General features: G+C 32.6%; 1 protein-coding gene across 5 annotated transcripts in view; it reads left to right on the top strand.

Moving 5' to 3' along the window:
* The window catches only part of LOC111502746 (annexin B11-like), a 129,069-nt gene that overhangs the window by 8,350 nt on the left and 99,366 nt on the right, over positions 1-21,353 (top strand). The window lies entirely within an intron of this gene.

A 21,353-nucleotide genomic window follows, 5' to 3' on the forward strand; every position in this document is an offset into this window, starting at 1 on the left:
TAAGTCACAAAAATTGCACATGAATTTACCCTACAAACATAATATTTGTAGAAAGTTTATTTGTTTTCCCAAAGTTTTGCACCGTCAACTAGTGGCAATGGTCCCATATAATAAATAAACATAATGACCTTTATTGTAGGTGTAGAGAATAAGAAATTACAGTTGTACTTTACTACTGTTATGATATGGATAGATCGAAGAAATGACATGTAAGCGTTTTGATTGTCTGAACCTGATGAACGTTCTGCTTAGCAACAAAACTGGACGTCTACTTTCGAACACTTCTCCTAACAATGACATTTGAAATATTAATTTTATCGGGTATTGATTAGTGACTGAAAACCAAACAGGAAACGGTAAGACATAGAAGGTCGGTTAAATTGGACAAAAGTTTCCTATTTTGAGAAACTAGAATAATCTCTTTTAAGATCGAGACTATCAGTGATTGTTTTCGTAATATTCGCTAAAAAATAGAATTGTCGAATTCCGTTGTTTGGCTCTACCGCCTCCATTTCGAATAAAAAAAAGGCAGGGACACTTTTAATACTCTTCTCTATTTGTTATAACCTGATATGAACCAATTTACAACGCGACGTTTCAGTAATTATATTCCATCATGAGTTTTATTTTTCAAATATGGACCTCTAGTTTTTTTCATCTAGTTTTGTAGTCACCGTAATAATAAATTCAGCTATTTATTACAACACATGTATTTCCCGACGTTTGTCTCCGAAAAATCATTAATATTTATGTTCTACCAAAAAGGTAGAAACCAATATCTTTGAACTCAAAGTTACATTACCTCCATACATCTTTTGAAAATTCGCAAGTAGATGTGAACGCCCATACATTTTGTATAAATATGGATGTTCAAAAGCCAATTTCAATGGAACATAAATGTTTGGAAAATGAAAATAGTAAAGAAAAAATGTATGAATGTACTGAAATGAATTGATTTGTTTACCGTGATCTGAATAAACAGAACTGATCTAGATCAGTTCGAAAATATTTTTGAAAATATAAATTCAGACCTTACAAAGTCAGAAAAATCCACCATTAGTGTTTAACTGACTATGATAGAAGAAAAATATTTAGTAGATGGCTACTCCTCAGACAACATCGTCAGGATAATGAAATCTCTAATGAAATGTTATGGTAGATTCACAAATAACGGATGGTTTAACAGACTTATTCATTATCACTGGCGACAAGAAAATCCCTTCATACATAGAGCTACAAATATCCAAGAGAGATTTGGAGTTCGTGTTTGGCTTGGTAGTGCTAGACACCAATGTTAAAGGTCACTAATTTTTTGAGATATTTTTGAATATTCTGAGAAAATATCACTAGTTCTAACACAATGGAGCTCCTCCACATCGCAGTATGGGAAACAATGATTCTATTAAATAGCCGCCACGTTCACCTGACCCGACCCTCCTGAACTTTTCATTGTGAGGCTTCTTAAAGACAGAGTATTCGGCCCAACTTTTGGCAATGTCGAGGAAACGGAATAAACAATAAGGAGGGCTTGCATGGCTCCACAAAATGCTGGAAAATTGTCATAAAAATAGTATCGCAAGAGCGAATATGTGTTTAAGGACCGATGGATAGATAGATAGATAGAACATTTAATTGTGAAGGAAGTAGATGGTTAGGAATATTTTGACGTTATTTTTTCTATTTGTTGGTATATTACATGTTTTTCCGATATGTGGAGTATATGTATAGCTTTGAGTTCTAGATGCAAAAAATATCGGACATACGGGAATTGTATGATCATATAATGATGATAAGAAAAACGTCGGGAAACACATGTATTGTAATACATAGCAGAGTTTGTTATTACGAAACGTCGCAATGCAAATTGGTTTGTATCTGATTATAAAAATATGAAACAATATTGAAAGTTCCTGTGTTTTTTAATGTTTTTCGAAATGGAAGCGGTAGAGCCAAAAAAGCAAAATTCGACAATTCTTGTTTTTGGGGATATTTCAAAAGCAACCACTGATATTCCCGATTTGAAAGGATATTATTCTCGTTTCTCAATATGAGTCAGAGTCAGAAATGCTTTATTGTCATAAAACTTTTGGTTTTGTTGACAAAGCAGGCTCAAGAACTAAAACAATCTCAAACATTAAACTAAAGGTCAACAAAAATTTAATATTAAAAATATTAATATGGCTCAAGCACACTTCAAAAAATCTATGGTAAAAGTCTGTGATGAAAAATTTCTTAAGTTGCAATTATGAGTTACGAAGTCATGCGAAAGAAATTCCTCAATATTATAATAAGCTTTATCTAGCAGAAGTTTTTTTACTCTTTTTCGAAACTGTTTGTAGCAGGTTAACTTTCTGATTGAAAGGGGGAGATGATTGAAATATTTTTTGCTATTATAATGAATCGAGTTTTTAATTTGTGCTGTTGAATTCGAGATGTTATCTTTGTACTTTTTGTGCATTAGGCAGACTGTTTCTAATATAAAAAGGCAGTAGACTGTTAAGATGTGATGAGTTAAAAAAGGGGCTTACAGTAATCTTGGACTCTTTTTTGAATTGTGAAAACTTGACTCATTAAGTTCTGATAGCTGCTCCGTACCGAAAGTGGCATACGAAAAGTGCAGAGTATGCTTTTCTAGCAGAGTGATAGTCCAAAGAGTTAGACATAGACCTTATTGCATAACAACTTGAGGATAATTTTTTGCATAGTATGCTATGCGTTCCAAATTTTAATTTGTTGTCTATGTTGAGGCCTAAAAATGTGTTCTCTAGTTTATGATCAATGATGTGTTCTTCATCAGTGCTTCCATGCCAATGTAGGATCTTTAAATTATCTTTATCTATTTTATGTTTCGAATTTTGAAGATGTTCGTACATTAATGATTTTTTATCCGAAATGACATGTTCGTGGTACCTTGTATCAAAATTTCTCCCAGTTTGGCCTGTATATATGGCAGGGCATTCACCACATTCTATTCGATATATACCAGATCTCTTCCCTTTCTCTAATTTAGGTTTGGCATTAAATAATATGTTTCCTAAATTTCCGTTGGATGTGTAGGATGTTTGTAAATTGAATTTTGAGAGATAATTTTTAATATTCTCGGAGATTCTACCAGCATAATTGATACTAACATATTTGTGTTCTGGTCTTGTGGAAATTGAGTATAGTTCTTTCATTATTGATTTTTGTTGATATTTCATTATTATGTTGTTAACTAGAGTGGTAGGTATTTTGTTATTAACTGCTATTTGTTTAATGATTGCAATTTCACTTCGGAGGTTTTGATCAGAAAGGGGTATTGTGAAAGCCCTATGTATCATTGACCTGAATGCAGACAATTTATGTGAAATCGGGTTAAAAGAGTCAAAAGGTATTGTGCAATCTGTGAATGTGTTTTTTCGGAAAATGTTAAAGTCGAGTTTATCATTGTTTTTGGATATTGTCAGATCTAAAAAATTTATCTCATTGTTCTCTTCTATCTCTACGGTGAATTTGATCTTATCGTGTAGACTATTGAGGAATTTCAAGTAATGAGATATTTGTCTAGTTGAACCATCGAAGTCTACTAATATGTCATCTACATATCTAAACCAGAACACAATATGTTTATGGGAAAGACAGTTATTGTTTAGGAATATATCAGCTAGTAACGGACTTATCGGTGATCCCATTGGTAGGCCTGAGTTCTGTATATAAAATGTATTATTAAATTAGAAAATAGTTTTGTTTTAAACACGTGTTGAACAGTTCACAGAGTTCACTGTTGACATATGGGTTAGTATTATGTCTATCTAATATGTTTTTAATCAGGGGAAGGCATTCATCTGTTGGAATATTTGGAAACATGTTCTTGATGCCAAACGATACTAATTTAATGTTGTTGTTAATTTTTATGTTGTTGAGTTTGTTTGTCAAGTCTATAGAAAATCGAAGACGCAGGAAGATGATTTGAGGTGAATTTTAAAAGCGCAAAATGTTTTTCATGATCTTCAATAAAATAAGTCCTCCTATTGAGATGGCGTGTAAGAAATATAAAGATCTACAAGTTTTCTCTGAACCATTTTCCACATACCTAACCTTCATTTATCGAACAAAAATAAAAAAAACCGATTTTTTGTTCATTTTTTTCTCGTCCAAAATCATTTGTTTATCACGATATCTGGTGAAAAGTTATATTTTTCTGTTCTAAATATCTTATAGTTTCCTTGAATCGAAATATACAGTACAACATTTTAATTTGATGTTCGTCAAACCAGAAAATACCTGGATCTTAAGACTAAAATACTCTTGTTCTGTAAATATTTTTTTATAAACCAACAGTGATATTACTTTTATTGGAGTATCTTTTTTAGATGGATTGAAAAAATAGCATTACTATGGAAAAATGTTTCAGACAGAAAAATCCGTTTTTACAATTTTTCTCGAGAAATTTTAGCTTATGTAGAAAAATGTTTCAAACAAAAGTTATAGATCTTCATATTTCCTAGAACTTTTGTAGTCATTTACTTTCAGTGAAATTATGAAAAACCATTTTCCACCCCAATTTATAACTTTTTTGTGCTCATATTATTTTTTTCCATTTCAGAATAATTGAAATATGTGGTAATAGCTTAATATAATATAGGTACCTATAGACCAATCAAGTTAGAATTTCATTCAAACGTGAATACAATAAACCTGACTAATGTTTCCGAAAAAAAAAAATAATTGCACATAATAAATTTACTTGTGTTTCTCAAACGGCCAGAATTATTTGAATTCATTTAAATGAATCCCAACTGCGCACCGTATGATAACAATTCTTCGTGAACTCTATTGATTTTCATCCGTTTGTTTTGATACACATCCTCCAGACTCTCTGGAGCCTCGTATGTCTGAAAAACAAGTTTCAGTATAATTTATTAATCAACTAAAAGGAAACGTTGTGTTTTGATATCCGGATAAAATGATAAAGAATTACTATACGACTAACTAATTAACTAATGGACATGATGCCATGTTACGTTATCACGTTTTTGTTGCAGTGAAATGGACAGTGACCTATTTATTATACAGAAACACTTTCACTCAAAAATTGCGTATACCCTCTACATAACAAGGACAAAAAAGCTAATTCATTTTGGATAATTTCTGTATGTTGAATAAGCACAATGAGGTGGAGAATCCAGGTTCTCTGACAACTCGTGATAGCACACTAGAGCAGGAGTCGGCAAGTAGTTTTGGGTGGGGTCCGGATACTGTGGGAAAATTTTAACGAGGTCCAGAAAAAACAACGGATTATATTAGGTGCCACCTATGTATTATTTTGGTTTCAAATCAAATTCTGAATTAAAATTAATGTGATAAACTACACTGACGGTTTTGAGCCTTTGAGCCAGTTTTTTATAGTTTGGTTCTCGATAGGAACAGCAAATTCAAGTGTGTTTTCTAGGTGGGCTTTCGTTAATCTCGAACGATATATATTTTTCAAAAAATTTAATTTTGAGAAAGATATTTCACATACGTATGTTGAGCCAAACATAGTGACCAATTATAGCTAGTTTCTTGCACTTTTTATGTTTGGCCCAAAATTCTTCAGTGGATACCGTTTTATACATTTGCAAAGACACATCTTCTTGCAAATCAATTATCTCTACTTGAAGTGATGGCTTTGACAGATTCAACAACTTGGCAGCCACATCTGTCCATTCTGTAGCAACATCAACTGATTCGCACAAACACACACAGGCTAGATAGGACACTAATCAAACCATATTAGTGGTAGGTACTTAGGCAACTTATAAGTGAAATAAGTACTAAGTTGAATTATTTGTGACTCAAAAATATTATTTTGGTTAATAAAGGTATAGTGTACCTTATCTACATATCAATTTATACTTGGTATATAACACATCACAATATTTGGCGGTCCGAGGTTCTACCTTTCGCGGTTCGTTTGCGGACTGCGGTCCGCCTGTTGCTGACCATTGCACTAGAGAAATAACTGCATTCAAACAACTTCAAGTCAAGGACACAATTGGCTTTACTTTTCTATAGTAGTCAATATTTTTCTTGAAATTCCTTGTCTTTCATCTATTTTTTTCCAAAAAGACGATTTTATTAAGTTATAAAAAGTATAATGAAAATAATTTAGACCAAAATATATTTATTTATTATCTTCATTTATTTTATCAGTTCAAGTATTGTATTTACTTTTTGTATTGGTTACAAAAGAGGGTTGTCTGAGTGAATAATAAATATCTCAATGATAAAACATATTATATTCCAACAAAATCATTTATTAATTGAACTGTAAATTCTTGTCGATATGCGTTTCACTAACCAAGTTGACATCATAAGCCACTATCAACGACTCATTTTGAGTACAAATCAACTTGAAATTTACTGGAAAATTTTGGAAGGAGTACTTTGAAACAGAGTGAACAATGAACTTTTGCCTCATCTTGCTATTTTCTGATTTTCGAAAGCATCCAGAAGTCTAGTATTGAGATCATCTTTTGGTGACACCAACTTAAAGTACAATTCCATAATAGTATGCCTACTGCCGTAAATTCTCAGAAATATCATTGCATTGAAACGGAAACGTTGTTGTCAAGGTTGTGATTCTTTATATTTTATCATCATTTTTCTCCATCTGTTTAGTATAATTTCCGTACGACACTGCAGAGACAGATTAAGACATAAACGTCAAGTCATTTGATTATCGTAAATATACTAATTTGTATTTTCGAATTTTTTTCAGAAAGTTCTTGCTAGGTCTAATTTTTTGTATTTTTTAGAATTGCCAGTAGATAAACTATGCCGGTTACACCGGAAATTCAACTAACAGATGTGTTTTCGACCGTTTTTCGTGTGTTTTCGTGCGTAACCGTCACATACTTGACCAACTGCGCCACGAAAGCGCTGCACGAAAAGCGTTACGCGAAAAAAAGGTACGCGAAAGCGTTAGGTATACGAAAAAAAGTTACACGAAAAAAACGATCGTTTTTCGCGCTTTCGTGGCGCAGTTGGTCAAGTTTGTGACGGTTACGCACGAAAAACGGTCAAAACGCACTGTACTTTATTGCTTCTGTTAGTTGAATTTCCGGTGTAATAGAACCGGCATAGTTCATCTACTGGAAATTCTAAGAATTACTAAAAATTAGACCCAGCAAGAACTTTCTAAAACAACTTCGAAAATACAAATTAGTATGCAAGATAAGCACTTTTATATGCTTGATTCCCTAAGAATATTTCTTCTGGTAACAATGGTAACTAATTTTATTTTCAATTACGGATATGAATTAGTGTTGCCTCTTCATTATATACTGACATCAATTCACATTTTCAGAATTTTATGATAAAAATTTGAAGGTACTTTTTCAAATTCAGTTCAAACTAATTACCACAACCAATAAGTGACCTCAAATAATTTTCCTAAGTTTACTAAGGCTTGTACCACGGCTTAGTTTTCCATTTGAAATCAAACAAATATATTTTATTCACCAAACGTCTTTACATTCTGTGACGAAAGTGACCGAGAATTCATGTTTTGAATATATGAAGAGTTAGGCAGAGTGTGACTAGGTCTGATGGAATTGGTGAAACACGTTTAAAAAACAGTAATTGTTGAAAAAGTATTACTTGTTTGTGATACGTCATGAATAAAGCTACGTAATATACATATTTATTATTTTTCTCATCATATATCATAGGCATTCTTGGCTTTTTTATTCACAAAAATGCCTGTATGCCATAGAGATCTGTATCATTGCCATTCTACCCATTACACTTCCCTTCAATTTTTCAAATATATTCCACTGATATGATTCTAGCTTGCATCAGATGAGAATAAGTGAATAACTGACAAGTTATTCAGGATAACTGTGATCTTGAAAACATTCAAATGAAATGTATGTATGAAATATGTTTTCAAACCATTCCTTGAAAAAATTAGCTTCCATGTTCTTATGATAGTCAACATTGCAGTCCTCAAGTTTTTTTCCACATAATTTCAAAGAATTCGGAACCCATCCTTTACTTCCTCCGCAATGCACAATGATTAGTCGCGATCCTTTGTTTGCAAGCATGTTAGGCGTACACATTCTCGAAACATCAGTCCACCCTTTCCTAACTGTGTCGTGTTCTTGTCTATATTTAGTTATTTGTTCTGAGTATTTGTTACGCAATTCCATTTATTCTTCTGCTTTCCATAACTGCTTGACGTTTGTTTATTATTTTAAATCTAAATCCTAGTTTCTTTATTCAATTCTGAAGAGTTTTGTCGCAGCAGCTCACGTTATGGCCGGAAGTATTCAATTTCTTCCTTATGATTTCAATTGTAGGAATCTTATTGCTTTTGTAAAACATTGTTTTTTTTTAATGATTTTATTAGATGAACATCTAAAGGTTTTGGTAATCCCGCATCAAATCGCGTCTTGCGTTCATAAGGTTTGTTTTTGACTACTTTACGTACAGTTGAGAAAGGAATTTCGGTCAAATTTGATGTTGCTTGTAAAAGTTTTTTTCCTCGAAACCAAACTTGATATGTAGTAGATTCTTATATACAGTGCTTTTCAGATAAAAGTATCCACCTTTAATAACTTTTGTAATACTGGTATTTAGAAAAATCCAAAAACACGTCAATTTATGTTGGAAGGGGCAAGCATTATGGCTTATTTAAACTTACTGAAAAAGCCACTCCCTCACCCCTAGCATCATCCTTTTTTTTTAATTACTTCTCATATTTTTTATGTAAAATTTGGATACTCCTCTTTGAGCTGATTTCAAAAATGTATAATACTTGTAGGTTAAAGTGGTTAGTTTATGAGATAAACAATTTTTCTTTTAATAGCACAAATTTTACTTATTTTTTACTTTCACCTTATTTGCCTGTACTAAAATGGGTTGTACAACAGTTCAAACTCTTTAAACTGTTTAACTGTGCTATTTATTCTACTTCAAAAATCCAAACAACAAAAAACTCTACTTTTTATTAAAGTTTGACATTGTCAACTAGAATTTGTAGTCACTATTGATAGTGTACTTTGATACATTATTTATTTTGTTTCGCTGAAATGGTTTACTCTTTGCAAGAAAGAATTGAAATTGTAGGTTTATACTACCAAAATAATAATTACATGACGGAAGACATGCAACTCATAAGTATGTAATTCAACTGATGGAGAAAACAGGGTCTGTTTGCAATAAAGTGCATAAGCGAGAGGGACTCGTAAATAACGAAGCAATCCAAGTGGCAATTTTAGGGCAAGTCAGCTTAGAGGCTCAACAACCCCAATCGTTGTCAACAATAAGTAGAGCGATCGGTGTTTCATCTTCTACAGTTTTCCGAGTTCTACATAAATTCAAGTACCACCCATACAAAGTTAAGTTGGTGCACGAGTTGAATGAAGATGATTTTGATCGTCGTCTAGAGTTTTGCGAATCAATGACGCAATTTATCAATAACCAACCACAATTGTTAAACAATATTTGCTTTTCTGATGAATGCTCATTTTCATTAAATGGCTTAGTAAATAGGCATAATTGTAGATATTGGGCTGAAAGTGATCCACATATTATGCGTGAATTCCATACACAACATCCCCAAAAGTTAAACGTTTGGTGTGGTATCCTAAGTGACCACAGTGTCGGACCTTTCTTCATCAACGGAAATTTAAATGGTGAATCATATCTTGAGTTACTCAGGGAAGGGGTTGACCCACGTATTACAACAATAATAGAAAATGATGATAACCTTTCCGAAGATTTACTGGTATTTCAACAAGACGGAGCTCCCCGTCTTGTTGAAAATTGTCGGACAGTATGCCTGTCCGACAATTTTCAAACGAAACATTCCCCGCTCGTTGGATAGGTAGAAGAGAGCAGATGATGGTGTGGCCACCTAGGTCACCGGATTTAACACCCCTAGACTTCTTTTTCTAGGGGTATTTAAAAACAAAAGTTTATGCTACCCAACCAGAATCTCTGGATGATTTACGAGAGAGGATAGAAAATGAATGTCGACAATTAAATCCAGCCGTATTAAGCAATATCAGAGAGGCATTTCAAAATAGATTATACCATTGTATGGAAGTGAATGGTACTCATTTTGAACACTTATTGTAACTTCATAATAAATAGCACAGTTAAAAAGATTAAAGAGTTTGAACTGTTGTACAACCCATTTTATTACAGGCAAATAAGGTGAAAGTAAAAAATAAGTAAAATTTGTGCTATTAAAAGAAAAATTGTTTATCTCATAAACTAACCACTTTAACCTACAAGTATTATACATTTTTGAAATCAGCTCAAAGAGGAGTATCCAAATTTTACATAAAAAATATGAGAAGTAATTTAAAAACAAAAAAGGGATGATGCTAGGGGTGAGGGGGTGGCTTTTCCAGTAAGTTTAAATAAGCCATAATGCTCGCCCCTTCCAACTTAAATAGACGTGTTTTTGGATTTTTCCTAAATACCAGTATTACAAAAGTTATTAAAGGTGGATACTTTTATCTGAAAAGCACTGTATATTGAAACATACTCTCTGTGTTTCAATATTCAAATGCATCCAAATCATATTCACTGGTATCTCTTTTTCGCATTGTTCACCAGCGCTATCGGAATCACTACACAGGAAAAAGTCTGCGTTGTTATCACACTCGTTATCACTATTAGTACTTGTCCAGTGACGCCACATTTTAAACAAATAACAAAAATTTTAAGTAATTATAACTTCATCAATATCGCATTTCAACACTCAAATCGCGATCAGTTCCTGAACTGAACATTGACGACACAACGGCGGTACTCATCGCTACATTCTGTTGATCACCGTAACATGACTTCAAATTTAATTTTATGACTCTTCAGCCAATCATAAAACTTGGTTAGTAAAAATTATCCAATACGAACCGTCAATTCTTCAGTCCACGTGGACTAATTCGTTGCGGCATAATTCCTTTGTATTGGTTTTTTTGGCCTTTGACTTCGCTGACACCTTTAAGTTTACTATATCGGTTACTTCGATTATACGTGAAGTAATGATCTTTAATACAGGAATTATCAAAACCTATAAATAGTAAATAATTTATAAGTAACGGGTTCCTGGTTATTGAAGAAAATTGTTTCTCAAATGGCGTTCAAACTGATATTCAGATGAATGAAGCCAATTTATGAGGAATGAATAGTGCTTTTTGACGGCTAAATAGGTGAAAGATTTCTGAAACAGGGCTGAAGAATGATGTGGTACATGCAAATGATATTTATTTGTTTCTTACTTGAATGAAGAATCGATCTAGGTATCAGTTTTCTGTATAGAATGGGAGGAATTTTACATTTCATTATTTTATACAGTAATTAAAAATTATACTGTCTGCGGCTAGACATTGTCAACCATTTCAATTCAGCGATCTTATTGGAGACATGGTCGAATTTTCTAAGTGACAATATAAATCGGCAATAGAAATTTTGTTCAAATTTTGTAAATATATTTCCATGGACAACATCTCCATTACTGAATCTCAAAAGAACCAAAGTTTCAGTAAGCAATGCCTATGGGCATAAATCAACCTGAAACTATTGTAAGATTTTTTTGAGTAAATCAAAACATGGGGAATGAATTTCAAATCATAATGATCATAGTATTAGATGACACTTGTATGGTTATGACATCGAAACCAAAGTCCAATCATCCTAGCTAATCAACAAGTTTAAAAACATGAAAAATAGAGATAAAGGTCCTAAAAATATGAGCAATAGCTCATTCGATTCGGAATCATCTCTAGAAGAACGTTTTTGAAGGATTTTGGTGCAGATAAAAAATTGCAATTGTCATTAACAAAATAAGATTTAAAAAAATGGTATTTAGTTTTTCGTTAATAACTCAAAAAATATTAATATTTAAGCAATTTTGAAAAAAGCTTGTTAAAGAGGAGGAAATTTTAGATAAAAAAGTCCCGACTCCCGAAACTCATCTTCATCATTTAAAATTTCAATTTGACGTTGAAAATAGGCGGCTGTTACGGCATACGCGCGCTGCCGCTAAAGAAAGTTTATCAAAAGAAATTTTTTTTTATAACATAAAATGTCATTTTAATAATTTGAAAAAAATCTAGTATCTTCTTAACACTTGAATGTATCGAGTCCCGTAGAAAAAAAAGTTTTATCACCATTTTTCAAAAAGTTCATAAAAAATTATTAATTTGTTTATTATGATTTTTTATAACTATTGCAAAATGAAATATCTGAAAATTGTTGATAAAAATTTTTTATTCAATTGATATTTGGCTATGTCTGTTTTCACATTAAACAATGGCAGTTATTAACATAGGATATACATTTTTTACGTAATTTGTTTATTAAATTATTTTAAACAAATAGAGAAATTCAATATTTTTGAAAAAAAAATTTTCGTCATTTTGTTGTCTAGAAATAATTACAATTTAAAAAAAAATATTTCCCTAATTTTAATTTTTGATATTTCGATTGTTATAATTAGTTAGGAAATAATTTTGCTTTCAAATATCATAATTTACACTTTCAAATAGTTTGTCAAAAAAAAAGTTTATTCATTATTTAATTGTTTATTAGGTTAACAATTTGTTATAAACAATATTGACCAACGTTATATTTTTTTTCAGAAGCAGAAAAAAAATTATAAAAACAGCTATAATATACAGTGTCACCGATAAAGTCGGCATCAAATGGGAAACTTTTTTATTTATCGTTTTATGTGAAATTTGATTTTGGCAGTAGATTTTGCTTAAGAAATGATGTCAAATGGCGTCTACAAAATAGGTCACGTGATTTCCTTAACCTGTCAAAATTGACATTTAAAAAAAGAAACATCGAAAAATGACATTTTTCTTCAAAATATCCAAAAATATCAAAGGATAAAAACATTTTCTTTTGTAATTTTATACGGGGCTTTCCAAACTATACAGTACTTGAGTTTTTTAATGAGCAAATGGCCTCACAATATGAATTAGAACTAAACGGAACATTAGGAAACAATATCTTAGAGTGTTTATTGTTTTTTTTAACAAAAAATACAGTGGAATTCAATCTTAATTAAAAGGAACTGAAAATAAACATGTACCTATACCTAATAGCAAAAAAACACGAAAAAAAGACTCACGACATTAAATACACTACATTTCTGTATGTCTTCCATCGCGTTCTATGCAGATAATTGTTCTTTTTGATACATCTTTTATTGAGTTGCTGATACTCACAGGGTTTATGTTTAAAATAGAGTTTCTAATAACAGTTTTTAGGTGATTCACGTCACGAAAAGGTCTTTGTTTATAAACAATTTGTTTTAAGTAACCCCACAAGAAAAAATCTAGTGGGGTTAAATCTGGCGACCTAGGCGGCCATGTTTGCTCCATATTTCGCTCAATAACTTTGCCCCTAAACATTTCTAATAGTTTCTCTTCACTTGTCTTGAACTATGAATAGGAACCCCGTCACATTGATACCACAGACTGTGTCTTATTTCAACCGGCATATTGTCCACTATATCACTGATCTCAGTATTTAGAAATTGCAAATAATCCTGAGAAGTTAAATTGTGTCTAAAAAAGAATGGTCCCATTACCTGATTATTTAAAACACCGCACCACACATTTGTTTTAAATGAATATTGGTCCCGACATTCTATCACAAAATGAGGATTTTCCTGAGCCCACCACCTACAATTCTGGTAACCGACTACGCCGTTCGATGTGAAGGTAGCTTCGTCGGTCCATAGGATTTTGTAAGGAAATTTTCTGTTTAATTCTACTTCTCCTTGGTACCAGAAAGAGAAATCTAGTCGAACATCGAAATCTCTTTCCTTTAAGGTATTTATAAATTTGGGTTTGTAGGGTTTGAATTTATTTTTATGTAAACTTGCTCTTACGCTTTCTCTTTTAACGCCAGTTCTATCTACAATATTGGTAATACTTGATTTTCCCTGTTCGATAACATCCAGGCAGACAGCCAACTGAACCTCATCATTATTGCGTGATGGATTATGACGTTTTTTAAAAGTATTTTCAACTGAACCAGTCAGTTTAAATTTTTTCAAAATCCTACTTACAGTGGATTGCTGTACATGTCTACCAGGATGTCTTGCGTTAAAAATATCAGCCACTTGTCGATGCAATGTGTTTTCACCACAAATTAGCACAATTTCAATTTTTTCTTGTAAAGATAACATATTATTTTAATTTTCATACATTACATTGAACTAACGGGCATTAATTTATTCAGTGACAGTGACGTTTTCTAAAACACATTATGTAGTTTCATATTTTTTCACAGCCTACCCATTTTTTTTAAATTAGTGTTGTTAGCGGAGTAGGTAAATGTAAATACTATGAGTTTTTTTGTTTTATTGAATGGGCTTCAAGAATCACGAAATGATGTTTCCTAATGTTCCGTTTTGTTCTAATTCATATTGTGAGGCCATTTGCTCATTAAAAAACTCAAGTACTGTATAGTTTTGAAAGCCCCGTTGAAACTAGATGAACTTTGCGTCAGGTTTGACAACTTTTATTTTTCAAAATTTGTTTTTAACATCAAAGAGGCTCTTAAAATATTATTATATTACAAAAAAAGAAATTCGGTGACGAGTTTAGTTAAAATAAATGATTTAGTACAGGTGTGCTTAAATTTTGATAAGTAGAAAAAGCAGGAGTGCGGAACAATAGTGAAAATATAAAATACTTATTATGGGTTTGAAACTTGGTGTGTGGGTATAAAATTACAAAAGAAAATGTTTTTATCCTTTGATATTTTTGGATATTTTGAAGAATAATGTCATTTTTCGATGTTTCTTTTTTTAAATGTCAATTTTGACAGGTTAAGGAAATCACGTGACCTATTTTGTAGACGCCATTTGACATCATTTCTTAAGCAAAATCTATTGCCAAAATCAAATTTCACATAAAACGATAAATAAAAAAGTTTCCCATTTGATGCGGACTTTATCGGTGACACTGTATACAGAAGTGCCATAAATTTTGTTTTATTTATTATAATACTTTGTAATATCAATCAATAATTTTTATGGTACTTTTTATGTATAGCTGTTTTTATAATTTTTTTCTGCTTCAGAAAAAAAATATGACGTTGGTCAATATTTGTGCATAACAAATCGTTAAACTGATAAACAATTAGATAATAAATAAAAATTTTTTTTGACAAACTATTTAAAAGTGTAAATTATGATTTTCAAAGGCAAAATTATTTCTTAACTTATTATTTAAACAATTGAAATATAAAAAAATCGATTTTAAACAATTAAAAATCAAAATTAAGAAATTTTTTTTAATCATAATTATCTCTAGACAACATAATAGCAAAAAAAATTTTTTAAAAATATTAAATTTCCCTATTTGTTTTAAACAATTTAATAAACAAATTACGTAAAAAATTCATATCCTATGTTAATAACTGCCATTGTTCAATGTGAAAACAGACAGCAAAATATCAATTGAAAACAAAAATTTTCAACAATTTTTAGATATTTCATTTTGCAATAGTTACAAAAAGCCATAATTAACAAGTTAATAAATTTTTATGAACTTTTACTGCAGGATCGTATGTGGTGTATATTTCAAAAGGGCTTCACGAAGTTTAAAATTTATAGGCCAATCATTTATACCTTTTTTCCCACTATTTATGCCAACGGAGATTGGGAAAAAATTTGTTAGTTAACAATTGAATAACTTTTTGAAAAAATGGTGATAAAACTTTTTTTTCTGCGGGACTCGATTCATTCAAGTGTTATGAAGATACTAGATTTTTTCAAATTTTTAAAGTGACATTTTATGTTATAAAAAATTATTTTTTTGATGAACTCTCTTTATCGGCAGAGCGCGCATGCCGTAACAGCGGCGCGTAACCCTATTTTCAACGCCAAATTGAAATTATAAATAATGGAGACAGAGTTTCGGGAGTCGGGACTTTTTTATCGGAAATTTCCTCCTCTTTAACGAGGTTTTTTCAAAATTGCCTAAATATTAATATTTTTTGAGTTATTAACGAAAAACTAAATACCATTTTTTTACAATTGCAATTTTGCAATTTTTTACCTGCACCAAAATTCTTCAAAATAATTTTTCTAGAGGTGATTTCGAATCGAATGAGCTATCGCTCATATTTTTAGGACCTACATCTCTATTTTTCATGTTTTTGAACTTATTGATTAGACTATAGTGGAAGAGCCCCAGAGAGCCAAGACCACGCGAAATTCGATCAAGAGACCAAGGACGGAGTTTTACGACGATTCAGGGGATGAAAACAGAATCACTGAGAGAGCTCAAGGACATATCATGAAGTGCATATCAGAACTGCTTCGATAATTGGAAAAACGCTTGCACAAGTGTATTATATCCGAGGGGGGCTACTTTATTGGTGAATAAATACATATTTTTTCGAAAATGAAAATTCACCTTGTTTTTCAACAGACCTCGTATATGGTAAAGGCAAGATTTTAATATTCATTATCAGCATTTTTTGTGAATGTTCACGTTCCACAACCGTAATGGATAACTTTGATCGGATGTAAGCAAATATATTATTATACAACCCGATAATATCTTGAAGTTCTCTTTGCAAATTCCATGATCTTATTTCCAAATTTCTTCGAGTGAAGTGATATTTGAAAGTATGTACATCAAAGTTATTGATTGACTTTTGAAACATTCGATGTATTTCTTCAAGGCGAATAGCCAAGTACGATCATTTTTCGAATAGCTCTTTAATATACATTGGTGTGATCTTTTATGAATAAAAGATCCTACTGAAGTAAGAAAACTATTGAAATGTGAAACTCTACAACATCAATGTCGACAGACTATTAAGAATATTTTCATTGGTATGTTTTTCTTGTAATCGTGCTTATAATTGAAATATATTGGGAAAGAAAAGTTTCGGTTTTCTACTTCTCCATCCAGTCTGTATCTGAAAGTTACTTCTCTACACATCTTTGTATAGAGTTAATTTTTTGAATTTGATTGCTTCCTTCCTTATTTTGGGAAATTTCCACATTTTTCTTGTATGCAGATAGAGAATTAGAATGCCAAAACCTTTCTTTCCCGAAAAGTAATACCTCCTAAAAATATACGCCTTTCAATTAAAACATATTGTTATAGTTATTCTGATCTATTTTCGAAATTACTGTTTTTACATTTTCAACTCACTCTCTGATCTACCTCTTATTCACATCATTACGTTTCTGGAATTCCTACTCAAGAAATATTGTTTTATTCGGTTTGTACACAATTGCCGCAAAATGGCGCTGCAAAACTGAGAATACAAAAATAATAACAATACGACTTTATTGGGCAAATAACAATAAAAACATTAATTTTGCCTGGGGCAAACATTAGCCTAATGCCACTATTACACTTAATCACTTAAATGTCAAAATGTCATTTTGTATTTTTTATTGTAAGAACATTTTTCTAAAGTTGCATGTTGAGAAAGTATTTTGTTGTATGAAAAAGTGTTGTAAAATAATACGGGGATAATAGTCGAAGACAAAGCCTATTATGTGATATTATTATAAGGTAGAGGATTTGGCGAAAATAAAAAAAAGTTTGATTGCAAATTTTTTCACTGAAAGCCTCTGAAATTATCTCTGGGATCTCCAACAAATTTTGTGTATAAAAAACAATGTGTTTGCAGTTGTAAAGCAGTATAGCTTCATTTTTTCAAACGTTTTGCAACGTCATTCATTATAGATGTATCAATCGGTGAGAAGGTCGTTAATGAAAACACTATTGTGGTAATGAACATATTGTTACGTTTTTACTCGTGGGATTAGCAATAATTGACTACACTATACAATAATCAAACTCAACATTATTTCACTGTTAATACAACAAAACACTTTAACTAAAACTTTAACCAATATTCAAATTTCTATCGCCTCTGAACCGCACTGTCACTTAAACTTGACTATATCGATATGCTCGTAGGTAACGTTTATATGCAGCAAGCTAACTATCCCGATACCGGTGGAGAATTCCTCAGAAATCCATCGAACTTGATAGAATATTCGTCGGAATTCCATCGAAGCGTCACAGACATCGAACAATCGCGAAACGCCAACTGGGCTGCGATCTTGGCCACGCCACTGTTGTTTTACGACGGCCTGCGGCGGCCAAGTTATATTTTTTTTAGGGGATGATACACAACACTACCACCTTCCCTGAGGTTGTTTGCCCCGAGGAGGATATCACGACCCATGTAAGTTTCAGCCTCTCTATGTGAGAGGCCTCTTCTGGGTGACAACTGGATTCTGTACACCAGATCGTTTATCTTTGTGGTAACCAAGGAAGGTCATTGCCATGGTATCTGCAATTAGGGACACAATTAGGGTGACAACTGGATTCTGTACACCAGATCGTTTATCTTTTTGATTACCAAGGAATGTCTTTGCCATGGTATTTGCAATTAGGGACACAAACCTTTCCGACGTTGGAATTGGTAGAGCCACACTGCATCGTCCTCCTTGAAGCTTATCGGCAGCGACTTTTTGTCAAACCTGTAATTTGGATCTTTCAAATTTGTGTACAATTTCCAGTCTCTCCTTCGGGTCATTCACATACTCTGAAAGAGTTACCTCTTAACATTCATCGGATGGGCTGCCATCTATCGGAAGCTTCAATTCTCCTGTATGCTAAAAGAAAGACAAGGAACCAATTTATACCAGTTTCTTTGGTTTTCGGAGACAAACATCGAAAGGTAGTATTTATGGTGCGCCTATGCCTCTCAATCATTTCATCTTACTGTGGGTGAAAGCAGTTGTTCTTACGTTCTTTATTCTGAACAAAGTCATCATTTCCTTCCATTAATCCGATTCGAAATTGCGGCTCTGATCCAAGTGTAGTTCCTGGGGTACCGTGTCTGGCAATTACCTTCTGCTACAGGACTTCTGCCACCGTTTCAGTCTCGTGGTTGGTTAAGGCTACTACTTCAGGCCATTTGGAGAAAAAGTCCATCACAACATAAGGTACTTGTTACGGGATGTTGTCATAGGAAGTGGTCCCAGAATTTCAACTGCGATTCTCTCGAAAGGGCACCTACTGAGGTACTGCTTCAACTTTTCTCTTTGCCTTGTCCTCGGACCCTTTCTCGAAGAGCACAGGTCACAGCGCTTAGACCACTCTTCCACGACTCGATGGCAATCCACTCAATAGTGAAGCTGTTCGACTATATTCAGGGTACACGTCTTTGGAAGGATCATCTGGAATGTGTGGGTTCTTCCCATTTCCGAGTGAGTAGGTCATCTCGAATGCACATGGAGTCCCATTGGAGCCAGTAACTCTTTTCTTGCTGGCCTTTCTTGGAAATCTCTTGCAATTCCGGCCTCACTTCTTTGTCAATCCATTCTCGTACAGTTTCCAAGACCGGATCCTCCTTCTGCGCTATGATGATATCTTGCCTCGTCATGAAAGTAGTGTCACCCTCAGAGATGTTATTGACCGTACTACCGTATCTCTGAGGAATCACCGTAGGTTGCTACTCTCCGGATTAGACGAAACCCGAAGCAGCGGGAGGTAGGGGAGCTTATCCCCCTATCAGAGCTGTCCATAAAGGAGTCTGCCCACTACCTTGTCACGTCTGATGGAAAGCTCTTCTCCTGGTAACTGGGTATCTTTGTCCTGGCGTTGACAAAATTTGCATCCGGATGCAAGGCATGGTCTTGAGAGGCTAACTGCGTTTTCGTGACTCTTTACTTTCCGAAGTTTCCTAAAAACCCCTTCAAATTTTTTCCAGAATATTTAGTATTAATTCACCGTCTTCATTTCAGCGAAATCGTTCTTCCTCCCTTCTTAGTTGACGCCAGGCCTGCTTGCAAAGCCTTGAACATTTTTTTAAGTTCTTCCATCTCGTCGATTTCGACTTTCATTGTTTTCGCCATAAAACAGAAAATTATCAGTCAAATATTCCACTTTCGACACCAATTGTTACGTTTTTACCTGTGGGTATACCAATAATTGACCACATTGTACTCGTAGGTGGCGTTTATATACGGCAAACGAACTATCCCGAAACCGGCGAAGAATTCCTGAGATCCATCGGTAGAATATTCGTCGGAATTCCATCGATACGGCACATACATTGAAGAACCGTGAACCGCCGGCTGGGCTTCGATCTTGGCTACGTCTCAGTTGTTTTACGAAGGCCAGAGGCGGCCGCGTAATATTTTTTTAGGGATGATTCACATCAATACAATATTTAGTCATCAGAAACCAAAGGTCTTCTGGGTATTTTTTGAGATGAAATGAATCCCTTTTTCAGTCTTCAATAGATTAGATAATTGCTAATACATCTAATATTTTTGGAAATATACATGAATTTGCTGATTTTGAAGATATGTCTCTATTTGCTTGTTTTAAATCATAGAGAAAGCTGTGAATAGACATATTTTCTGATATATATTAATTATCAATCAGGCTCACTAAACAATAGTTTTTGGGTTTATCTGTCATTACGAAGAGATTACTTTAATATTCATGTCAAAGAATGTTGCAATAGATAATGTAACAAGGCATATTTGAATTTGTGAGTACGATTTTTTAAATATTGGCTTTCAAAGTCATATGCATTTTTAAAGACAAACGTGTTTTTACGCTCCGAATAGGAGATAGATGCATGTGATTTTTTCTGCCTGAATATATGAATTATTATTTGGTATAGTTTCAACATATCCATCGAGGTGAACTTACAAAAAATCATACTTATAACACAAGACATAAAGTTGAATCAGTTCATATTTATGGTTAACGGAAAAACATATTTTAAACAGTTTTTTATATTCCTGAACCTGAAAAAATTTACAGATATTCTTCAATTTTCTAGGTAAAAAAAAAGCATTGATGCCAACTACCGTAAACTCCTTTTCATTATAAAAAAAAATATATATAACGCTTACAATTTATTTTGGAAATACATCAATAAATTGATGTAAAAACTGTTTTTTGTGGTGATCATTATTCAGTGTTTTGCTACATTGTACTTACATGTATCTGATTTTTCAAATTTCATTTTATCCAATGCACCAGGTGTTCATATTGTATGTATTCAGAATATTCATTTACGGGAATAACGAATTGGAAATTTTTAAATAAATTGTATGATTATTTGTAATTTTTAATGGAACCATTCGAATATAATTTGTTTTCTATACTGACAGTTTCACTTAGGAAGTTTGAATATTTCAAAAATCAAAACGATACAATTCAACAATTGATGAAACTCAAAAATGTTTGTCGTCTAAAAACTAGAGTCATTACACGTGTATTAAACTTTAGTTTAGTTTTCTCATAACTCACTTCTTTATCAGATAACGATTCGAAAAGCTAATAATTATC

This window comes from Leptinotarsa decemlineata, unplaced genomic scaffold, assembly GCF_025532065.1.
Source record: "Leptinotarsa decemlineata unplaced genomic scaffold, Ldec_3_MD MMD2_tig00001019_RagTag_RagTag, whole genome shotgun sequence".
Lineage (NCBI taxonomy): Eukaryota > Metazoa > Arthropoda > Insecta > Coleoptera > Chrysomelidae > Leptinotarsa > Leptinotarsa decemlineata.